General features: G+C 38.9%; 1 protein-coding gene across 3 annotated transcripts in view; it reads right to left on the bottom strand.

Annotated features, from left to right (window-relative positions):
* cdc42bpb (CDC42 binding protein kinase beta (DMPK-like)) overlaps positions 1-24,916 on the bottom strand; it is a 195,715-nt gene that overhangs the window by 133,939 nt on the left and 36,860 nt on the right. The window contains exon 1 of one of the 3 annotated variants that reach the window (XM_041214420.1): positions 14,201-14,223. The exons of the other annotated variants lie outside the window; for them this stretch is intronic. The gene's annotated coding sequence lies outside the window, so the exon portion shown is untranslated. Of the gene's footprint in view, positions 1-14,200; positions 14,224-24,916 lie in introns of those variants that run through there. 3 annotated transcript variants of the gene reach the window in all.

The following is a 24,916-nucleotide window of genomic DNA, read 5'->3' as shown; positions in this document are numbered from 1 at the left end:
ATAAGGGTGCAATTATTGGCATGAATTATAATTTACATTGAACTATTCTAAGTCGAAAGAGGGCATTTGTATTTGGTAACATCTTGAAATATTGAAATTTCAAGTACACCACTCAAACAACCAGCTGACAAGTTAAAACACAAAAGAGGTGTTAACTCAACTTGATTAAATTCTTTGATGAAATAACAGAGCGTTGATAAGGATAGTGTGGTCGACCTATATACGACATTCAAAAAGCATTTGACAAAGTACCACACAACAGACTTGTAAGTAAAACTGAAGTCCAAGAGATTGAAGTAGCAATACAAAATTGGATAGTGACAAAGAGCAGAGAGTAGCGGTGAATGGGATTTTTTTCAGACTGGAAGGAAATATACAGTTATGTTCCTCAGGGATTGTTATTTAGACCATTGCTCTTTTTGATATATATTAATGTCTTGGACTTGGGTATACAGAGCATAATTTCAAAGGCTGCAGCTGACACAAAACTTGGAAACATAGTAATAAGTGAGAATTGAAGCAGGCTTCAGAAGGGTATAAATTGGTGAAATGAAAGGACTTGTTGCAGGTGAAATTTAATGCAGAGAAGTGTGAAGTGATGCATTTTAGAAGAACTGGGAGAGGCAATACAAGCTAAATGGTACAATTTTTAAGGAGGAACATAGACCTGGGGGTCTTTGAGGGTAGAAGGTCAAACCTAGGAGGATGTTAAAAAAACATTCAGGATCCTGGGCTTTATAAAAGTGAGGCACAGAGTACAGACACAAGCAAGTTGTTCTTTAAAAAATCTTTGATTGGACCTCAGCTGAAAAGGTGTCCAATGATGGGCACCACACTTTAAGGAGGATTTTAGGAGAGAATGCAGAGGAGATTTATTAGAATGGTACCAGGGCAAGGGATTTCAGTTATATTGAGAGATGAGAGAAACTGGGATTGTTCAATTTGAGGCAGAGAAGGTTAGTGGGAGATGGTCCAAACCATGAAGGGTTTGATCAGGGTAAATTGAGAGAAACTGTTTTCACTGACAGGAGGGTCAATAACCAGAGGACATGGCTTTAAGATTTCCAGAAGAATCATGGCAAATAATGGGGTGGTGGTTGGATGGGCCGGGGGGGGGGGGGGGTTACTCTTTGGAAAAGCTGGCACAAGCATGATGGGCCAAATTACCTCCTTTTCTGCTGTATTATTCCATGATTCTGATGAATACAGATTGTTGTCTTACAAGAACTGATCCAAAGGAGTCTTGTTAAAACTATTATAGTTTAAGGAAAAGATAAAGGTTGAGCAATTAAATTATATCACTGCATTTAAAATGATTGGTAACAGGAGTTTATCATCAGGCAATATGTTATAAAGCCTTGCTTTCACACTGCTGCCTGAAAATTCCACTTTCTGCTGACGAGTCATTAACAGGCAGAAAGATATTTGTACATTAAATTGTTTAGTTACTTTATTTTCTAATATTCTGAATTTAATGAAAATAGTCATGAGTCTTTTACAAGCCCAGGCATGACACTTCTGAAATTTATCAACTAGTATTGCTTATTTTTAAAAAGGGTGGGGAAGGCAAAAGTCTCTTCTCACGTCAACTACACATTTCACAACATTCCTTTCTCATTAGAAGATTATAGGGCATTTCATTGCTTATGTCTCAACTTGTTTACTCATTACAGGTTTTAACCACTTTTTAGAACCTTGCTTGCGATTCTGGTGCAGAAACCATTGAACTGATTATATTTTGAGACAATTAACTGCATTCTCTATGGACAGAACACAAAATAAGAGAACTAGTTGGGGTTTACTATTTCGAAGTGTGCTTAAAAAACATTATTTGAAGAGTTTCAGGGAAGTCTTAATTTCAGGGTTTTTTTTAAACAAAAGAGTCCAAAAGTAAAAAGTGTAATTTAAAAACAGACTTTGGACAAAGAACAAATAATCCTTTTCAATGCTACTTACTGCTGCTAAACAAAGAAAAAACACAGAAATAAGCTTCTGTCCTTGGGATTGGAGGAAATCAAATGATGACAATACATAATATAGCTTCCATTATAATTGTAGTATATTTTAAACATTGAAGATATAAAGTGACAGCACAAGCAATAATGACCTTTTGTCATATATCACCTCTAATTTAGTAAAGCATTCCAGGATATTTTACAGAAGCATTATCAAGCAAAATTTGACATCAAGCCACATTAGGATGAGGAAGAGATAGGCTTTAAGGAATGCCTTAAAGGAGTAGAGGGATGTGGGCAGGTGGAGAGATTTAGGGAAAGAATTCCAAACATCAAGTCCTAGGCAGCTAAAGGCAATGGTGGAACTATTAAAACCAGAGTTGCACAAGAGGGCAGAATTAGAGGAGCAGAGAACTTTGAGGCCTGTAGCGGAAGAAAGATTAGAGAGGGGGCCATGGAGTGATTTGAAAACAAGGGTGACAATTTTAAAACTGAGGCATTGCCAGACAGAGACCGTGTAGGTCAGTGAGCATAGGGGTTATAGGTGAATGGGACATGGCACAAATTAGGAGACAGGCAGCAGAAGTTCAGATGAACTCAAGTATATGGGGAGTGGAAGACAGGTCGTCAGTTAGGAAAGTGTTGCAATAGTCAAGACTGAAGATAACAAAGATTTGGATAAAGGCTTCAGCAGAAGACGACCTGAAGCAGGACAGAGTTGGGCGATGGTACAGAGGTAAAGTAAGTGGTCTTGGTGATGGAACCTGTGGTCAGAAGTTCATTTCAGCATCAAATACGATAGCAAGGTTATAAATAAGGTGGATCAGCCTCAGGAAGTTACCAAGGAGACAAGTGGAGTTAGTGGCAGCAGGCACTCAAGACAGTGGCTTCAGTCTTTCCAATATGTAGTTGAAGGAAATTTCAGCTGATCAAGCACAGGGTGTTGGGCAAGCAATGCGACAAAGCGGACACAGTGGAAGGGTTGAGAGAGGTGGTGAGGATGTCATCAGTATGGGTATCTGAGCGTTTTCAGATATGTCAACGAGAGGTTGCTTGTAGATGATAAATAGGAGGGACCAAGAATAGAACCATGCATAAACAAGCCTGCTAGCTCCACTTGACTCAATTTTTGAACAGGGATATTAAATGAAAGTACTTTAAAACTAACAGTTCAATATGTAAGACAAAGCCATTGTCTTGTATTCCACTTTTATTAACTCTGCTTAACAAGGTGAAAAACAATCCTTTAACACTGTCACTTCAATATTATCCAGCACTTTAATTCAAGCCACTGAAAGGACAGACAGGATTATAGCAACAAAAGCTCAATTGATTCCCAGAATTAAAAGGAATATTTATCACAATAAGTAGAAAGTCTTGAAATAAAATTGTTTTGTTTTTAGGAAGCATGGTTCCTTGGCCAAGAATTTGGTATGAAGTTGTTCAGTGCAAGGGAAGAAAGGAGGTTGTTCTTCAATAAGACTTAAATGACAAGGATACAAGTACATATTGTAGTTTCATAGTTCTTAAATATGTTTATGGGTCTCCCTAGGTGCATTAGGCCAAATAATCTAACCTTTCATAACATCACAGAATTAAAAAAGTCTTTGAATCAGAAAGATTGCAAGCTTTATAAATCTTGCTAATAGCTTATTTTTGGAGAATTGTCGCAGCTTCAAGGAATATAAGTTTATCTCACTAAAAAATTGCTATCATACTGACCCATTGAAGGATTTCTACACTTTATGTTGGAACACCAAATGCAACAAAGGACACTAACGAGCAAACAACCCTCCTCATTCCAAATCTAAGTGCGCGGAGGTAGACAAGCAGTAATACAACTGTATCTTCCCATCCCAACATTTCCTTCCTTTGTGGAGAAAAACCTAGACTATTTGCTGAATACCTCAAATGGCAATACAATTCAGAACGGGATCTCAGCCAAGTCGGTATAATTTAGCCTGTGTCCCAGCATTCCAACAGAAATTCTGACTGAAACCACCACATCTTATAACAACATTTTTGCCTACCATAAAACAAGAAACATTGTTTACAGATCTCTTTTCAACTATAAACAGTGTAACATTAGACAATTTAGCGAGTTTTGCAGTTGTGGAGTTTGAGTTGCTGTAGATGTTGGCAAAATCCACACACAAATTTCCAAGTTAACATGACCTCCAACAATCTTTCTACTTTAATCCTACTCTCCAAACAAGTGACAACAGTCTTCTCAAACCACTCTCCCCGTCCCTTCCACCCTCATTTCCAACGTTAGCGTAGAGCTCATTGACTTCTTTGTCACTAAGATCAAGACCATTCGATCAGCTGCCTCTGCTGTATCCCAGCAACCCACTTGGCCAAAACTTTCGGTAATACTACCCCACCTGCTCTAAGCCTGAACTTGCATCTTTCTCTAGTTACTCTCTTATCCCATCTCATGCCTACTCTGAGCTCATCGTGTCCATGAGGCCATCTCCTCATCCAACTATCCTATTCCTACTAAATTGATCATCCAACTTCCCCTCTAAGTGCCCACGTTAGGCAATGTTGCAAACAGTTCTCTCTCTCCTATGTGTTTGGCTCTCTTTCAGATCGGTGGTCATCACTCCTCGCCTCAAAAATCCTTTTCCTCTCCAAAGTCCTGGGACCTGTCATTGCCTTACAAATCCACTCCATCTTTCTTGGAGCTCCATGTTTGAATCACTCCAATCAGATTTCTGCCTCTGCCACAGTACCAAAACACTCTTGCCAAAGTCACAAATGACACCCCTGAGTGGCAAAGGTAAACTTTCCCTCCTCGTCCTTCTTGATCTATCTGCAGCCTTCGACACAACTGACCACCCACTATCCTCTCCAACGCCTCTCCACTAATGTCCATTTGGTTGGGACTGCTCCCACCTGGTTCCAAGTCTTAGCTAGCTAATAGTAGCCAAAACAATCACACTTCTCCCAAGAATCTATCCTTGGCCCCCTTCTATTTCTCAACTTTATGCTGCCTGTCAGCGACAACATCTGAAAGAACAGCATTAGTTTTCACATGAACACTGACAACACCCAACTCTACCTCTCCATCACCTCTCTCGGCTCATCCACTGTTGCTAAATGAACACGTTGCTTATTCGGCATCGAGTACTGGATGAGCAGAAATTTCCTCCAATTGAATATTGGGAAGACTGTAGCCATTGTTTTCGGTCCCCGCTCCAAACTTTGTTCTCTAGCTACCCACTTCATCCCTCTCCCTGGCAACAGTCTGAGATTAAGCCAGTTTGTTCACAATCTTGGTGTCACATTTAACCCTGAGATAAGCTTCTGAGCTCATATTTGCACCATCACTAAGACCACCTATTTTCACCTCTAACATTGCCCTTGACTTTATCCTTGTTTTGGCTTATTCATGGCTTCGTTACTTCTAGACTTGACTATTCTGATGCACTCCTGGCTGGACTCCTACATTCTACCCTGCGTAAATTTAAGGTAATACCATTCCACTATCACCCCTGTGCTCACTGACCTACTTTGGCTCCCAGTCAATCAACATCTTGATTTAACAATTTTAATTCTTGTTTTCAAATCCCTCCATGGTCTCGCCATTCCCTATCTCTGCAATCCCATCCAGCTTCACAACCCTCTGAGATATCAGCACTCCTCTAATTCTGGCCCCTTGATCATCCTTGATTTTAATCATTCCACCACTGGTGGCCATGCCTTCAAGCTGTCTAAGTATAAGCTCTGGAATACCTACCTTACATCATTGCATCTCTATCTCTCTTTCCTCCTTCAAGACTCTCCTTAAAACAAAGATCTTACCTCATCTCTCTGTATGTGGCTCAGTGTCATACTTTGTTTTATAACATTCCTGTGAAGCACCTTGGGATGTTTTATGGTGTTAAAGGCAGTATATAAATATTTGCTGTTGCTTCAACAAGGCTTATGGCTAGGTCCTCTTAGCATAGTACAAAAATGACAATGCATAGAAAAAAGGCTTATTAAACTTATGAAAAATTAAACTTGTTTTTATCAATCAAAAGGAAAGACCTTTTGAAATTGTTTAAAGGTTGGCTAATAGATACATTCTATCTTGGTGCAAATGGACAAACTCAATGTTCAAAGCTAGATGACAACATAACTCAGCACAACTAAAATGGTCCAGTTAATCTTATCGTGAAGATTAATCCTCAATTCATCTCTTTTAAACTTTTAGCTACAACAATATGGCAACTCTTGTCTTTCACAGAACATTTGAACAAATTGTTTTCAGTAAAAAGTATAATTCAAGAACAGAGCAAGATATGACAATTTCTAACATTCTTGGAGTAATTATTTTCTGTCCACCTCAGATGTATTTATCCTACTAAGCAAAGACAAAATCAGTTTGCACCAAAGCTAGAAAAGCAAAGCAGTGTAGGTTTTGGAAATCTGGAACAGAAACAGAAAATGCTTGAGACACTCAACAGGTCTGGCAGCATCCGTGGAGAGGGAACCATAGTTCATGTTTCAAGTCTGTCCCTGATGAAAGGTCATGGAGCTAAGACATTAACTCTGTTTCCCTCTCCACAGATGCTGCCAGAACTGCTGAGTGTTTTCTGCTTTTATTGCATCAAAGCTAAATTAAAGCAATTTTAGGACTCAAACTAATTCCAAAGTGAAACAAAGAAAAACAGGTATCCCTGCAGCACTAAGTGTTCATAGAAGCATAGCATAGTACAATACAGGAGGCGGCCATTTGGCTCATCAAATCTGCACCTGCTCTTTCATACAGCCATTCAGTTAGATCCATTCCTCCGCCAGTTTTTCCTCCAATAATTTATCCAATTCCCTTTTGAAGGTGTCTACTGAAACATTACCACCACCCTATTAGTCATGCATTCCAAATCTAAAACACTCGTTTCTTTAGAAGTTTTTTTTTCCCACGTCACTTCTGAAAAGTCTTATGTGCTACATGGTTAAAAAGGACAACAACAAAAATAAAATTCCCATGTTCTGCATGTATAGTGTCAGGTTGGGTGCAGCTTCCCAATTCAGGCTATATTTTCAAGCTTTGCAGGGAAATTACAACTATAAAATGGGCCCTAAACTGGGAAGTGGTTTAGCACATCAATGCACGTGTTTTGTCCTTTAAAAAAAAAATCATTAAAATTTTTATATTTGGAATATTTATAATTCCTCCACCATTTTTAAATTCTTTAGAAAAAATAACAATTGTAACAGTAAGTATGTCAATATTTACTTCTGACATGTACTTCTGATATTTCTCACTCCCATTCACATACATTGGTTCTGCAAACTTAACACTTCCCCTTTATATGCAATGATTATTTATCAACTGCAGCAAAAAATTCCAAACAGCTTTTTTGACTAATAGGCATAATGAATACTGAAATCAGTCAAGATTTCCATCTCCAGACATTTGTTTCCCCTTTTAAAATGAAATTCAGTCATAAATTCTATCAAATTCTTATCTTATAAAACAAGAAAGGACACTAGATGCTTTTGCAATACAAGGTGTGAGTCATCTGTGCTTCCAGCCCATCCAAACAGCATAAGGGAATGTGCTTACCTTATCCTTTCCCTCCCCCTACCCTGCCACAGTCCAAGGTGTGCTTATTTCAGTGAGTCTCAAACCATGTCTTGTTAATTTATACCCGTATAATAAGAGAATAATTTAATACTAGAGCAAACGATTCGAATATAACTACATCTTAAATTATGCCAAACAATTGAAGCCTAGCTTTCTGGTGTAGCACACCAAGCTACGCCTCCTTCGTAAACTTTGTCCATTTCACAATGCAGAGTTTATTTTATTGCTGAGTCACAGAGTACACAACTGGCGTCATATTTGGAAATGTTCTGAAGGCAACACCATCTACTATAATGTACAGAGTGTAAAAAAACTCCAAGTTAATTTTCCCTTACAAGTAGTTGAGTTTTAAGTCTTCAGACCCTGTTCCTTTCATGAAAGTAATCATATTTTATGATCAAAGCACAGAAAACATTAAATAAATAAAAGATCAAAGCTTTGATGTTGCTAAGACTTGGTTTGCTTACTGGCACAAAATCAAATTATACAGCTGTCAATTCAGACTTGTTTATTACGGGAGAACAATAAACTGTCATTCAACTTGAACAAAAAAGTATTATTTGTATTTCATGTGAAAACAGCACTTATGAAGAAATTTGTTCCAATTTATAGCAACAAAGAAATCCAAATTTTAGAAAATACCATAAAATGTATTCCGAATGCTGTAACAATCCTTGTAGAATCACTCTATGAACAGAGTTGCAAGTAAGAGGAAGATGAAAAGTAGCAACTTTTAATAAGGACAATGTTGACTGGATTGGTATTACAAATGCCTTCTTCATAAATCAAGCAGGTGCGCTTACCATAGAACCATGGAAAAGTAGTTACAGCACAGAAGGAGGCCATTTGGCCCATCTTGTCCATGCCAGCCAGAGGACACCCAAGTGTCCTTTCTAATCCCACCTACCTGCACCCGGCCCATAGCCCTGCATTTTACAGCATTTTAAGTGCTGATCCAGGTGCTTATTAAAAGAGTTTAAAGTTTCTGCCTCTACCACCAACCTGGACAGCAAATTCCAGACACCTACTACCCTCTGCGTAAAAAAGTTCTTCCTCATGTCCCCCCTACACCTTCTGCCGCTTATTTTGAATCTTTGTCCCCGGTTCTAGAATTCTCCATCAAGGGAAACAATTTTATCCTGTCCACTCTATCTATTCCCCTCATAATTTTGTACACCTTAATCAAGTCACCTCTCAGCCTTCTTTGTTCTAAAGAAAATAACCTCAACCTATCCAATCTCTCCTCGTAGCTACACTTTTCTAACCCTGGCAACATTCTTGTAAACCTCCTCTGCACTCTCACCAGAGCTATTACATCCTTCCTGTAATGTGGTGACCAGAACTGTACACAATACTCCAGTTGTAGCCTCACCAGTGTTTTATACAATTCCAATTGGCTGAAGTAGCCAATCTTTATTTCCACTAGGTTCCGAAGAAGTCATTTCAGACTTGAAATGTTAACTCTGTTTCTGTCTCCACAGATGCTTCCATGCCTGCTGAGTTTTTACAGCGCTTTCTGTTTTTATTAGTTTCCATGGAAAATGAAACATCTCTGTGGTATTTTCATTACAGTCCCAAAGTTCACTGTCAGTACAGGAAAGCTCACATTTGATACACTCAACCTTTGAGACAAATAAATTGCCATTACTTGCTTCTATAATGTGCTGTACAGAGGCTTTAACACAAATTTAAGTAATTAGCTAATGTCATATAATATTTGGTAACATTTTCACACTCTCATTCTGTAAGAAATATAATTTCTATTTAGATCCTAAGAGTTGTGTAAGAGTGAATATACCCTGTACCTTTCCTTCCACAAATATGTCTATGCTGTCCAAATTGAGAGAAGACTTGAACTTCTAAGGGTTGGTAAACATTCTGAATCAAGTGCTCGTACACTCAAGATTTAAATGGATTTATCTATTTACAATCAAACTGTATGACAAATGTAGGAGAGGGCTTTGCAATGTAATTAATTTCACATTAAAACTAAAATAGGTTTTGCATACTGAATTGTTGCATCATGTAGTAGTACAAAAGTAAGGTACTGAATTAAATAGCTGCAAGTCAAAGATCTGTTTCAAAAGTTATTATCCAGCTAAGATCTCATTGCAATCCAACTTCATCCTTCTGGCTTTAAAGGCATCCAAAATTTAAATTTACAATAGGTACCCAAAGTTTAAAGACCTCCTGAATTATTATGAACAAGTTAACATTTCGCTGGGGAACTAATTTAATGTTTAATACCTGAAAACAAATGTGAAACCAAAACTGATCTGGAAAATCTGAAGTTTACCAAAGGTAGAGATAAAAAAGGAGAGATGCAGCACAATCTTTGCAGGCTGTATTTCAATTTTAATTATGATAAAATTGGTACCTGATTAAGAGTTCTAATTTTTACAATTATATAAATGACAGGCTTGACAGGAAGCATCATTTGCCAAAATGCCTCTCCCAAGTGTATTCCTGTGTTGTTCTCATTTCCACTGTGTCTCTGAGATCCTATGTCTCCTTATCTCTGAAATTACAGTTAAGTTTCTATTTCAAGCCCCTTCCCACCCTTTCCTTCCACATCACAACAAAACAGGGCACACGAGAGCAGTATAAGCTATCCCACAATTCACCAGTGAAAAGTCTACTCCCTTCAATGTCCAACATGCCCAATTTTCTTTTGAGCACTCAGTCACTGTTAGTAGTCAAAACACTCTGCTATTAAAATTAGGTGACTTCAATAGCAAAATGACAAAGAGATAAATGGACATTTGACTACAGTTGGAAAAATAGGTGGGGGATGGAGCAAAGAAGAGAACCAATAGAAACACCAGTCACCGAGAGCATTGAACACAGGGTAATTTTGAATGGTTTCCCTCAACCATAACAAAACATCCCACAGACATCCCATTCATTGCAGCAGCAAATTATTTATTAAATATACCCAAGGCTTTTCGCTCCACTCTATTGGCCAGTCCTTTCCAAATGTTGTTCACTCCCAGTTGAACAACTTCTTGATATTATTCCTAAAGTCACCCATAAAGTTCCAGTTTGAATGCATGGCTCTTTATCTTACTTTTACTTACTGAAGCAAAATTCAGGAGGTTACTATCTTGAATGTCTTCATGCAATCACCTCTCAGACACTTCTTCCCAGGCTGAAATACCTAACCCTCTCCAGTCTTTCGTCGTAACTCAGACCCTTGACACCAAGAAGCAGTCTTGCAGTTCCTAATCCAGAAGCTGCTTTCAGAGGTAATCAAAGGCAATGCTGACAAGCTGAAGATACAACAAAAATAAAATTAAAGTGGCAAATGCCAAAGGAAAATAAGAACATTCAGTCCCTGGAGCCAGCTCTACTAAAGCATGACCTATAAATCAACTCCATATCCCTTGATACCCCTAAGAAAAATCTAATCAATCTTAGCCTTTGAAATCGCAATTGATCCAGCATGCAGAGTCTTTAAGGAGCAAATTCCAGATTTGCCGTAGGCTTTTGTGGGGGGAAAAATTCCTTCCAAAATTCACTCCTAACTCATTTAGCACTAATGTTATTATGTCACCTTGTTCTAGATTGTCCCATTAGAGACAATAGTTTCTGTATCTATCTTATATTCCTTAATCATTTTAAACACCTTGGTTAGATCACCCCTCAACTTTCTAAATGCAAGGGGATACAAACCATGTTTATGATACTTGCCCTCTGAATTTAACCCTTTTAAGTTCAGCCATCATTCTGATAAAGCTACGCTTTATCCTGTTCAAGATGAATATATCTTCCTTGCAGTTCAGTGCCCAAAATTATTCCAACCCTCTGGAGATAGAGGGATACATTCCATTAACCTTTTTGCAATAACTTTTTAGTAATTTACACACATAGGCAACTAAATCTTTCAGCTGCTCCACAGGTCATAGTCTCTCACCATTATGATGAAGAGAGAAAAAGAATGGATCCACACTAGGCTGTACTTTGACGAAGACTCGACAATCCAAATGTCAATTCACCTTCCTTTCACAGATACATTGAGACTCTCCTCACATTGCAAGTGTCCACTTCTGTGAACATATAGAAGGTGTAGCTAAGATCTGATGTTACTAAGTCAACGTTCGGACTAGAGATTTCAATGGGCTCAGCAAAATCATGAGACACTTTTTCTGAAGCCTGTGCTGAGCTTCACTGGAGCAGTGTAGTTGATCAATAGTGTTGAGGAATGAGAGTGCAAATGAGATTGGAGTTAATAAAACAAGAATTAGCAATGTTTGTTGAGACAGTTAAAAAGGGGTTGGGGAAAAATGCAAATACTGGACATTTAAAGTTAAAAATATATGGCAATAGAGCACAGAGTTCTTCACATCGGAAAGAGAAGAGATGGATTAATCAGAACCGAAGATGGAAGACAAATAAACTGCCTATGGGGCTCACTAAAACAAAAAAAGGCAAGCTTTTACCTTTATTTCTGCATTTTGTTCTGATCAGCCCTATATAGATGTTCACTTACCTTCCTTTCCAGTACTGAAGGAAAGTTTCCACCCAAAAGGGTGATGCTGAGCTCCATACATTTGTGCTCAGATGTATACAGAGAAAACAGTTTAGCCCCTATCTGTGCCAAGACTGTATTTTCCATGTATAGAAAGGAAGTCCTTTTCAGTCAGCGGAAAAGACTCGCAGTGCTGTAAGCACCTAGGTTTAAAATGTTTACAATTAAGTAAAAGACGGGTTTCGCACTGACTGGAATTGTACATTACACTGACATGTTTACAATCATCCAGGTACCTCATTTTCAGCTTTGGTGTGAAGTCTGCAGTACAACAACAAAATGAGCGAAGTAACTTTCAAAAGAAGGAACCTATGTACACAAGCACAATCCAATGAACATAGGTCAGCCCTGGAATGCACTTCATTGGGCCCTCAGATCTGTAAGCACTCCGACAATGCTTTTCTAAATGAAATTGGTCTCACACTAGGCAGCCAGTATCAATTTGCAATCCTAGTGTTACTACTAGTATATAATATGGTTTACTTCTGCTTATTTCAACTCCAAAAGCAGCTTCAAGCGATGATGTTTTTTGGTGCAATGTAATTTGGGGTTCCACATAAATGCTGAAAACTATTCAAACTTAGAAAAGGCATTCTAATTTGAAAGATATAAAAGCAATTAAGCACTGAATGAATAATGTCCAGTATTTTAAATATAATTTATTAGTGAATGTATCAAAGCACTAAAACACTACATTAAGCCTAAAAAGAACGCGACATCAGGATTAAAATAAAGTGCTAGAAATACTCAGCAGGTCTGGCAGCATCTGCGGAGGGAGAAACAGGAGAGAGAAACAGAGTTAATGTTTCAAGTCAAATATGGCTTCTTCAGAACTTAAGGAAGTTACAGAGATGATGGGTTATATGCCAGTGAAAGGGGGAAGGGGAGGAAGAACAAAAGGGAAGCTCTGAGAAAGAGTAGAGGGCGGGAGAAATAAAGCATATGACCAGAGTGAGTGCAAATGGCAGAATAATGAATAGCTGTGTCCAAAAGCAAAAACATGAAAAACAAGATTCAGACCAGCACATGACTAAAAAAGCCCAGAATCAAAATGGAGAACCGAGTTCAAGATCTGAAATTGCTGAACTCAACGTTGAGCCCAGAAGGCTGTAAACTGCCTAATTGGAAGATGAGGTACTGTTGCTCGAGTTAACTCTGATCACTGTTTCATGACCTCTCTTTTATGAGGTCACATGGTTAAGAAAGGTCACGGGAAATCACACTCACTATTAAGTTGTAGGGTAATGCAAATTTAACTCTGGCAAGCATTTTTTTGAAAAATTAAACAAAAGCATAAGGTAAGAATCCTTCATGATATTAGAAGTTGTGCTGTGGCAGTTTAACTGGAAATGGTTTTACACTGCCCAATGCTTGTAAGTAAACAGCATATAATCAAGAATTCAGTAACTTAATCCCTTAAGAGTAAATTGCTATATTAGAATGACAGCACTGCAGTTCTGACCTATGATTTTTCATTCATCGAGATCAATCTCAACCAAGCAGGCAGTCAAATTGAGTTGTGAAGTGGAAGTGAACCATTTCACTTGCAAAATTTAAGGGCAAGTAAAAATCTAGAGTGAATGAACACCCATCCACATCTCCTAGCAGAGAATTGCTTAGCAATTGTGTAGAATTGATGGGGACAGGAAAAGAGAATCCAAGAAAATAGTTGCAATGTAAGAGATAATAAATTAAAACAGGACCTCATATAAACGAAAACAGAAAATTGTTTCAGTGCTCTAGATTAACGTACACAATGGTTAGCCAGATTAAACTGAGCAAAATGAAGTTCTTATATTGTAGAATTTCTTTCACACTGTCATTGCCAATTTAAACACATTTCCCTTTAAAAATCCTTCTTTTCCTGATATGTTCAAAGCCCAATTTAAACTAATTCGCCAAATGGCTACTTGATAATTTTTACCATTGCTTTTGTGAGTAAAAGGGGGAAAAAAACACTATGTACTCTTTTATAAATCATCTAAACTACAAGAAGCTCCTGAACTTTGAACTAAAATTTGCTAACCAGCACAGGCAAAACAATTTTGAAGATATCCAAAAATTCCAATCCAAGTCTTGTCAGATTTCCTTACAACCTAAAGAACATATCCAAAATGAATGGAGTGAAAAAATACTTACATTATTATTCCAACAATTGAAAAGTTGTCATCTCTTAACATTGAGCTACACTCAATGGTACTTCAAATGATGCCCCACATTTCTGGAACTGTACCGCACTAGTATGTATTAGAAATTTAAAAATTAGTAAGATTTGCAAAGTTACAAAGAGATATCAGAATTAAACCATCCAAGTTACACAGGGGCAGAATTAACAAAGACAGCATAGCATCATTGTTGGAAGTAAGTTGGGTAAGGTGCATGAAGATGATAGCAAAACTGGGGCCAGAGACAGCAAGATCAATCAGGATGGGGCTGGAGCTGATGGAAACTCAGCAGGGAGATCTAAGTTTTAGATAGTCAATATCTGATTTTTCTTTTTCCTTTAAAGAAAGCTGGACCTCTGATCAGCTCATTAATCCCTAACAACTATGTCAAAAATCTGCCTGCAAACAGTCCTAACCACAAATTAATGTTTAGTTAAAAAAATCTACATGAGGTTTTCTCCTATAAATTCTCTCTGCCAGGGACCTGGGCCTCCATTTCTAGAATTTGATCTGATACCTACCTTTTTTTCTTTTCCCGCCTTGCATAACCTGCCTTTCTTCAATAGCCCTAGTCATCCTTGTACTATGCTGTATACATGGAACGGTTAAAGCACTGGAGGAGGCCGTTTGGTACCTCGAGCCGCACTAGTATCTGCAACAATGATTTAGTTAGTCCCAATCCTCCATCCTTTCTCTGTAAGCCAGCAGATGTTTTCTCTTTGGGTGCTTATTCAATTCTCTTTTGAAAGCCATGATTGAATTTGCCTCCATTACACTCTCAGGCAGTACATTCCAGATCCTAACCACTTGGTATGTAAAAAGATTTTTCCTCATGTCATCTTTGGTTCTTTTGCAAATAACCTTAATTCTGGTTCTCGACCCTTCACCAAAAGGTATAACCTCTCTCCACCTACTCTGTCTAGCCCCCTCATGATTTTGAACACCCCTATCAAATTTCTTCCCAACCTTTTCTTCTTCAGGGAGAAAAACCCCAGCTTATCCAATCTAATGATGTAGCAGATGACACCCATTCCATGGAACAGTTTTCATAAATCATTCCCACACCCTCTCCAAAGCCTTCACATTCTTCCTAAAGTGAGGTGCCCAGAATTGGACTCAGTACTCCAGTTGAGGTAGAACCAGAGTGTTTCTTAAAGGTTCATCATAACTTCCTGGTTTTATAAACAAAGACAGAGCATAAAAGCAAGAGATGGATGAGAAAAGGATAACAGGAAGGCCTGTGTTAGGGTGCAAGACTAACTCTTCTTTCATTCAATTTCTCCTGTCTTTCACCTTGTTACAGGCCTTCCTCCATCCTTGTCCCAACCAACCCTTGCTCAATACCCATTATACCTCAAACTTTTTCCAGTTCTGATGAAAGATCATTGACCCGAAATGTTAATTCTGTTTCTCTCTCTGCAGATGCTGCCCGGCCTGCTGAGTATTTCCACCATTTTCTGTTTTTATTTCAGATTTCCAGCATCCACAGTATTCTGCTTTTGAAGGGAGATGGCATTGCTGGATCTATTTCTGGGAAATGAGTTGGGTCAAGTGGATCAAGTGTCAGGAAACATTTAGGGAAGAGTGATCATTATATCACAAGGTTTAGGTTAGCTATGGAAAAGGACAAGGAGCAATTCAGAGTAAAAACATTTAAGGCAGCCAATTTCAGTGGGCTGAGAATGAATCTGTCCCAGGTAAATTGAAATGAAAGGATGCCAGGCAAAATTGGAACAGACCAATAGGCTGTCTTTAAAAGGAGATAGATTGAGTACAGTCCAGGTACATTCCCACGAGGATGAAAGGTAGGCTAAACAAAGCTAGAGGTCCCTGGATAATGAAAGAGATAGTAAGAAGAAGCAGAAAATGTGTATGTATGAATGACTGATGTCAAGTTAATATCACAAGTGAGAACCAGGCTGAATACAGAAAGTTCAGAGGGAAAAATAAAATAGGAGAGAAAAAGAGAGAGTTTAAGTGCAGACTGGCAGTTAACATGATAGCAAATCCAAAAGTCTTCTAAATGCATATTAATAGTAAAAGGATAGTAAGAGGACAGGTGGGGTAGAGGGCATGCCTTAAATAAGTACTTTGCATCTGTCTTTACGAAGGAAGATGCTGCAGGAGTGACAGTGAATGTGTAGGCAGTTGAAATACGAATGTGCTACAAATTAATAAAATGGAGGTATTAGAAAGGCTGGCTTCAAGTTAAGACAAGTCACAAGGGCCAGATGGGATGCATCCAACAATGCTGAGGGAAGGTAAGGACGGAAATTGCGAAGGTACTACCATAATCGTCCAATCCTCCTTAAAGATGGCGGTGAGGACTGAAGAATTGCATGATTTCATTTTTAAACTAAGAGGGTGCATAGCAAGAGAAAGAGAGAGAGTTAGGACATCAAAAGCTCCAGATGATTGGCCAAAGTCAAGATAGAGTCCAATGTTAGCCAAGTGGGAGGTCTCTTTTTGAGGAGAAAAAAAGACAGCCTTTTTTTTGGGCTGTCTGCTGGTAACTTCAGTTACAGTTTGTTCAATTGAGTTTTTCTTTTACATATTTAATATGTTGTATATATTGGTATTTGTGCATTATCAAAACTAAAAATAATCCTTGAAAATAATTAGTTTTGTGCTACCTGCAAATCTTGAATGGTTAAAAATTAAATTAAGCCATCAGATTGATAACTTCGTATAGCTGGTTAGTAAATGGAACTGTTTTTTGATTGGTGAAAATATCTCCCTGGCTAAATGTAAACCAATCAGCACTAATTTAATGTGACTTTTGCAATATGCAAACTAGACCTGTGAGATGTAATGCTACTAATGTCAGTTACGCAATATTTTTAAAACACATGATTTGCTTTTACCAAAAGGGTAAAATCTTTCCTTGTAGCGACATGCTGAAAGGAAGGGGAAAAAAAATTCCTGACAGAAAGACAAAGTTATCCATCTGCGAATTTGTATTTTACATGTCAGATTTAGCATTGCATAAAATCAAGTTTCATCAATGAGGTGCCAGAAGCAGGGTGCTGATTCTTAAAAAGCAGTGATAAATTTATAAAGAATACTACAAGAATATATGTAGAAAATGTGCAAAAAAGTTCCCTTAACATTCTAAAAGGTGGAACTCAAAATGTAGCCTCTCTCCTTTCAACTGGAAGATGCATCAAAAATCTAGTTGATATTGATTATTTCAACCTAAAAATATAATATTTTGCTGGGGCTACCTTCAGCATATTGCCTTGACATCATTCAATAACTCAACCTATTGTAATTTTTTCCATAAAGGGCATTATATCGCCAGTAGGAGATGGATACAAGGAGGAGGGTCTACTGGAAGCAATTTTCCAAATATAATACATGCCGAAAATATTAAGCATTCCAATTTTCATGAATGTAAAATCAAATTTGCATTTCACCGTGTATAATACATACCTAGACTTTTGTAACACTGCGGTTCAAATGACCTCTTAGTGACAAAAATGGTAAGCAAACTTCACTAAGCTAAGGGATCCGTTCCCACCTTAGTTTGTTGAGGCCGACTCTCTCACCCATACAAAATATGCCATATTCAAGTAGACCGACTGAGCTGACAGCATTTAAATCAATCGATCAAATGTAGCATGTAATGTGTATTCAAGTTTCTCAGGACGGCAATGACCTGTCATCCAACAGATCTTTCATAGTTCGCTCACAGGGGAATTGTCTGCACAGGCTAACTTGAGGCAGTAGGGTATATATGCGAGCCATTTGTAGGCCCCCTGTTTTTGAGTATGCTTGGATTTGGAGATAATCAATTTCATTCCAGGAGCAGACACATTCAAATGAATGTAAACAATCTCTTTAGCTTCTTGATCATTCCTTTCAAAAATTAAGGTTATAAATACAAAAATCAATGAAAAGACAATTCTTATTTTTGCCTTAGTAACAAGAAGAATTTAAAATTAATATCAAAACACAACATTTCTAGTTAGTTATCATTCACAATGGGTCGAGAAAAGATGTTCTTGTCTGGCTGCAAAAAAAAAATAAATAAATTTTTGATTTGTTACCATGTGAAATATGCACCCTAACTTCTAGACAAATCTTCAGGGGAAAAACGTTTATTATATTTGGAACAAATTTGGAATTAATCAAGTAAATAGATGTAAAAAGGTATGATATGGTTGGGATTATGGAGACATGGCTGCAGGGTGACCAGGGATGGGAACTGAACATCCAGGGGTATTCAGTATTTAGGAAGGACAGACAAAAAGGAAAAGGTAGTGGAGTTGCATTGCTGGTTAAAGAGGAAATTTACGCAATAGCGAGGGAAGATATTAGCTCCGACGATATGCAATCTGTATGGGTAGAGCTAAGAAACACTAAGTGGCAAAAGAATTGGGGTTGTATATTGACCCCCCCAACAGTAGTGGTAATGTTGGGAATGGCATTAAACAGGAAATTAGAGAGACATGCAATAAAGGAACATCCGTAATTATGGGTGACTTTAATCTGCATATAGATTGGGCAAATTAAATTAGTAACAATCCCATAGAGGAGGGATTCCTGGAGTGTATATGGGATGGTTTTCTGGACCAATACATTGAGGAACCAACTACAGAACAGGCCATCCTAGACTGGGTATTGTGTAATGAGAAAGGAATAACTGGCAATCTACTTGTGTGAGGCCTCTTGGGGATGATAGATAATATGATAGGATTCTTCATCAAGATGGAGAGTGACATAGTTGATTCTGAGACTAGGATCCTGAATCTTAATAAAGGAACCTATGATGGTATGAGGTGTGAGTTGGCTATGATGGATTGGGAAACGTTACTTAAAGGGATGACGGTGGATAGGCAATGGCAAACATTCAAAGAGCAGATGGATGAAATGCAACAATTGTTTATTCCTATAAAAACAAAAAAACTGCGGATGCTGGAAATCCAAAACAAAAACAGAATTACCTGGAAAAACTCAGCAGGTCTGGCAGCATCGGCGGAGAAGAAAAGAGTTGACGTTTCGAGTCCTCATGACCCTTCGACAGAATTGTTTATTCCTGTCTGGCACAAAAGTAAAACAGGAAAGGTGGCCAAACCATGGCTTATGAGGGAAATTAGAGACAGTATTAGATCCAAGGAAGAGGTATACAAATTGGCCAGAAAAAACAACAGACCTGAGGATTGGGAGCACTTTAGAATTCAGCAAAAAAGGACCAAGGGAATGATTAAGAAGGGGAAAATAGAGTACGAGAGTAAGCTTGCGGGGAACATAAAAACTGACTGTAAAAGTTTCTATAGGTATGTGAAGAGAAAAAGATTGGTGAAGACAAATGTAGGTCTCTTACAGTCAGGAACAGGGGGATTTATAATGGGGAACAAAGAAATGGCTGACCAACTAAATATATACTTTGGTTCTGTCTTCACAAAGGAGGACACAAATAACATACCAGAAATGTTGGGGAACAAAGGCTTTAGTGAGAGGGAGGAACTGAAAGAAATCAGTATTAGTAGGGAAATGGTGTTGGGGAAATTGATGGGATTGAAGGCCGATAAATACCTAGGGCCTGATAATCTACATCCCAGAGTACTTAAGGAAGTGACCCTAGAAATAGTGGATGCAGTAGTGGTCATCTTCCAAGATTCTACAGATTCTGGAACAGTTCCTACAGTTTGGAGGGTAGCTAATGTAATTCCACTATTTAGAAAGGGAGGTAGAGAGAAAACTGGGAATTATAGACCAATCAGACTGAGGTCGGTAATGGGGAAAATTCTAAAGTCCATTATAAAAGATTTAATAGCTGAGCACATGCAAAACAGTGGCAGAATTGGGCAGAGTCAGCATGGATTTATGAAAGGAAAATCATACTTGACAAATCTATTGGAGTTTTTTGAGAACGTAACTAGTAGAGTTGATGGGGGGAGCCAGTGGATGTGGTTTATTTGGACTTTCAACAAAGTCCCACATAAAAGAGATTGGCATGTAAAATTAAAGCGCATGGGATTGGGAGAAGTGTATTGAGATGGATAGAAAACTGGCTGGCAGACAGGAAACAAAGAGTAGGAATAAACAGGTCTTTTTCTAAATGGCAGTCAGTGACTAGTGGGGTACCACAGGGATCGGTGCTGGGACCCCAGTTATTCACAATATATATTAATGATTTAGATGAGGGAACTAAACGTAATATCTCCAAATTTGCAGATGACACAAAGCTGGGTGGGAGGGAGAGCTGTGAGGAGGATGCAGAGATGCTTCAGTGTGATTTGTTCAAGCTGAGTGGGTGGGCAAATGCATGGCAGATGCAGTATAATGTAAATAAATGTGAGGTTATCCACTTTGGTAGCAAAAACAGGAAGGCAGATTATTAGCTGAATGGCTATAAATTGGGAGAGAAGAATGTGCAACGAGGCCTGGGTGTCCTTGTACACCAGTTGCTGAAGGTAAGCATGCAGGTGCAGCAGGCGGTAAAGAAGACAAATGGTATGTTAGCCTTCATAGCCAGAGAATTCGAGTGCAGGAGCAGGGATGTCTTGTTCCAATTCTTCAGGGCCTTGGTGAGACCACACCTGGAATACTGTGTGCAGTTTTGGTCTCCTTATCTGAGGAAGGGTGTACTTGCTATAGAGGAAGTGCAGCAAAGGTTTACCCAACTGATTCCTGGGATGGCGGGACTGACATATGAGAACAGATTGAGTCAGTTAGGATTATATTCTCTGGAGTTCAGAAAAATGAGGGGAAGAGCTCATGGAAATCTATAAAATTCTAACAGGACTGGACAGGGTAGATGAAGGAAGTATGTTCCCAATGGTGGGGGAGTCCAGAACCAGGGGTCACAGTCTGAGGATACGGAGTAGACAATTTAGGACTGAGAGGAGGAGAAATTTCTTCACCCAGAGAGTGGTGAGCCTGTGGAATTCGCTACCACAGAAAGTAGTTGAGGCCAAAACATTGTACGTTTTCAAGGAATTGGATATAGCTCTTGGGACGAAAGGGATCAAAGGGTATGGGGAGAAAGCAGGAGCAGGCTATTGAGTTGGATGATCAGCCATGATTATAAGGAATGGCAGAGCAGGCTCGAAGAGCTGATTGGCCTACTCATGCTCCTAATTTCTATGTTTCAGAACTGAAAGTGACAGACTTGGGCCCATTCATGAGTTTATGCAATATACAGCACAAAATGATCTGATTAGGGTTGCCACTATCCTGCAGGATGTCTTTGATGGTGCCCTATTTCAGCAACAAGATTGCATGGTGAGCAAATTGCTCAAGCCCTATTTACAAAGCTGCTGATAAGACCAATCTTATAGCGTGTGGAACTGTAACAATCCCAACGCATGAACTGACCAGTGAATGTAGGCTTGTGGTAGACTGTGGTAGAGAATCCCCTGGCAGATTCCTCAACTAGTACGTCAAGAAAAGGAAGTTCATTTGACTGCTCCATTTCAAAGGTGAATTTGAGCGCAAGTTGGAGCCCATTAAGACATGCAAGGAAATTATTACATGCAGCTGTGGATTTAAATATAGCAAACATACCAATCACATACCAGAAATATGCAAGGGGTAGGAAGTTAGGTGTCATTCCATTGAAGACATGTTTCTAATGGAACCCAACAAAGATGTTTGAGAGAGCTGGGCCTATAGGGGGTCCCATGGCAACACCATCTATTTGGGTATACATGGTGTTATTAAGGCTGAGCTCAACTGCATAAGTTGCCGAGTTCAAATGCTCAATGAATACTTATTTACACAATTGTGGCGGGTCTATATCGCCATAGTATAATGTTGCAGCGCAAATATCAACTGGTGCATTCTCCATGGCAATGCCTTTACCACAGTCTATTTGCCAAACAATTAGCACTCTCTTCTCATACATTGTAAATTTGTGGTTTTCTCTGACATTGGCATTTTCTTGCGAATTGTCCTGATGACAATTGTCCTGATAACACCACCACCTGGAAGTTCCCCTCCAAGTCACTCACCATCCTGACTTGGAAATCTATCGCCATTCCCTCACTGTCACTGGGTCAAAATCCTGGAACTCCCTTCCCAACAGCACTGTGGGTGTACCTACACCACATGGACTGCAGCGGTTCAAGAAGGCAGCTCACCACCACCTTCTCAAGGGCAACTAGGCTTGGGCAATAAATACTGGCCCAGCCAGTGAAGCCCACATCACAGGAATGAATTTTTTAAAAAGTGCAAGATGAAAATCTTCAACAAAAAAAAAATCTTTTTTCAGCAATACTCAAGTTCTGTACTACCAAACAACTATTCAGTACTTCGGCCTACAAAATACTGAAAGGGGTAGAATTTCATGGTAATGCTACTCCAGGCAAACCAAAAGAGAACACAGCACACTGTTGCTTTTGTTAGTACATTAGATGTTAATTTAGCAGACCAGTCAGAAGGCAGTGTTTGAGTCCACAAAAGTAGCACTCCACAGTTTTTTAAAAAATTGCTTTGATGGGAATGCTTTACACGCGTATATATGTCTGAAATGCTGCCAATTGAATTTATGCCAAACTGAAAAAAAGTCTGACTTTATACTTACCATTTTTTTTATAAAAAAGACTTACGAGGGCAGACAAACATCTATTTAATGTGCAACTTATACACAATATTTTACAGCTGTTCCCAATAGATAGTTTATAAATTAAAACAAAAAAGTAAACTGGATAAGTGAAGTTCTGTACAGTTATAAAAGTGACATTTATTATAAGGGCTCTGAATGCAAATATTCCTAATTTGGTTGCAAAACATTTCATAAGAAAAGCATATTTCTGAATCCCAACCATGTTCATATATTGAAAACAAATCTTCAGTCACTATCCATCTGGAAGACAAATTTTTGACACTATTCTATTCAAGATGACGGGATGTCGCATGGGATCAGAGCTGGCAAGATGGATACAGAACTGGCTTGGTCACAGAAGACAGAGGGTAGCTGTGGAAGGGTGCTTCTCTGAATGGAGAGCTGTGACTAGTGGAGCTCCGCATGGATCAGCGCTGGGACCTTTGCTATTTGTAGTATACATAAATGATTTGGAGGAAAATATAACTGGGCTAATTAGTAAGTTTGCAGACGACACTAAGGTTGGACGAGTTGCAGATAGTGAAGAGGATTGTCAAAGGATACAATGGGATATAGATCGGTTGCAGACTTGGGCGGAGAAACGGCAGATGGAGTTTAATCCGGACAAATGCGAGGTAATGCATTTTGGAAGGTCTAATACAGGATGGAATTATACAGTAAATGGCAGAACCCTTAAGTGCACTGACAGGCAGAGGGATCTGGGTGTACAGGTCCACAGGTCACTGAAAGTGGCAATGCATGTAGATAAGGTAGTCAGGAAGGCATATGGCATGCTTGCCTTCATTGGCAGGGGTATTGAGTATAAAAGCTGGGAATTCATGCTGCAGCTATATAGAACCTTGGTTAGGCCACACTTGGAATATTGCGTGCAATTCTGGTCGCCACATTACCAGAAGGATATGGAGGCGTTGGAGAGAGTGCAGGGGAGGTTTACCAGGATGCTGCCTGGTCTGGAGGTTATTAGCTATGAGGAGAGGTTGGAGAAACTCGGATTGTTCTCACTAGAGCGACAGAGATTGAGGGGCAACTTGATGGAAGTTTACAAAATTATGAGTGGCATGGACAGAGTAGATAGTCAGAAGCTTTTTCCCAGGGTGGAAGAGTCAATTACTAGGGGACATATATTTAAGGTGAGAGGAGAAAACTATAGAGGAGATGTGCAGGGCAAGTTTTTTTTCGCAGAGGGTAGTGTGTGTCTGGAATTCGCTACCAGAGGAGGTGGTGGAAGCAGGTATGATAGCGGTGTTTAAGAGGCAGCTTGACAAATACATGAATAGGATGGGAATAGAGGGATATGGACCCCAGAAGTGCAAAATGTTTTAGTTGACGGGCAATATGATCAGCCCAGGCTTGGAGGGCCGAAGGGCCTGTTCCTGTGCTGTACTTTTCTTTGTTCTTTCTTTGTTCTTATGACCAGGATGCTGTTGATTAAGTTGATGTTAAGGATGTTCAATGGGCAATTGGCAACACCAATTTTATTAAGTAAGGGTTAAAATAACTGGAGCAACGAGAGTTCTAAATACAAATCATTTCCTGCATGGCTATAAAGATTACACAAGCAGTTAACAGAAAAATCTCTCAAAAACATTTCTATTAATAGACTAATTTCAATGCCAACATAGCCAACACACAGCTTCTCCTCTTGTCCAGAGTACCCAAAGTCCCATCCTTAATCACCTCCTTTCCTGTTTTTAAATATATTTACATACTGTCTCCCGATGACATTATCTTCAGGCACTGGCCAAGTTTCAAATAATACGCACACGTGCAAACACAAACAAATAAGTGCAAACAGGAACATACAAATGTGAACACAGAAAAAGGGCAAGTCTCCAATTTCTTGTGGTACTGAACTTGTACGTGACACTGTGAGCATACCATTACAGGCACTGCCACTTATACCATCCCTGTTTATCCCAGGTGCCAACCATTTATCATTACCACAGGCGTCAATTATGAAGGCTCTGCTTAACTTCAGTATTAACTTGAGTGGAATTTACAAAATATATCTCCAAATTACCAATAGGTTTCAACAGGCTTGATCATGATCTGTGGCAGAAGATATAAAATCCCCAGCGCTACTTTGCATGCCATCTCCAGGATCAGTGCCAATTCCAT

This window comes from Carcharodon carcharias, chromosome 20 (genome assembly GCF_017639515.1).
Source record: "Carcharodon carcharias isolate sCarCar2 chromosome 20, sCarCar2.pri, whole genome shotgun sequence".
NCBI lineage: Eukaryota > Metazoa > Chordata > Chondrichthyes > Lamniformes > Lamnidae > Carcharodon > Carcharodon carcharias.
Note: the sequence above shows the minus strand (reverse complement) of the source record. Positions and strands in the feature narration are given on the sequence as shown.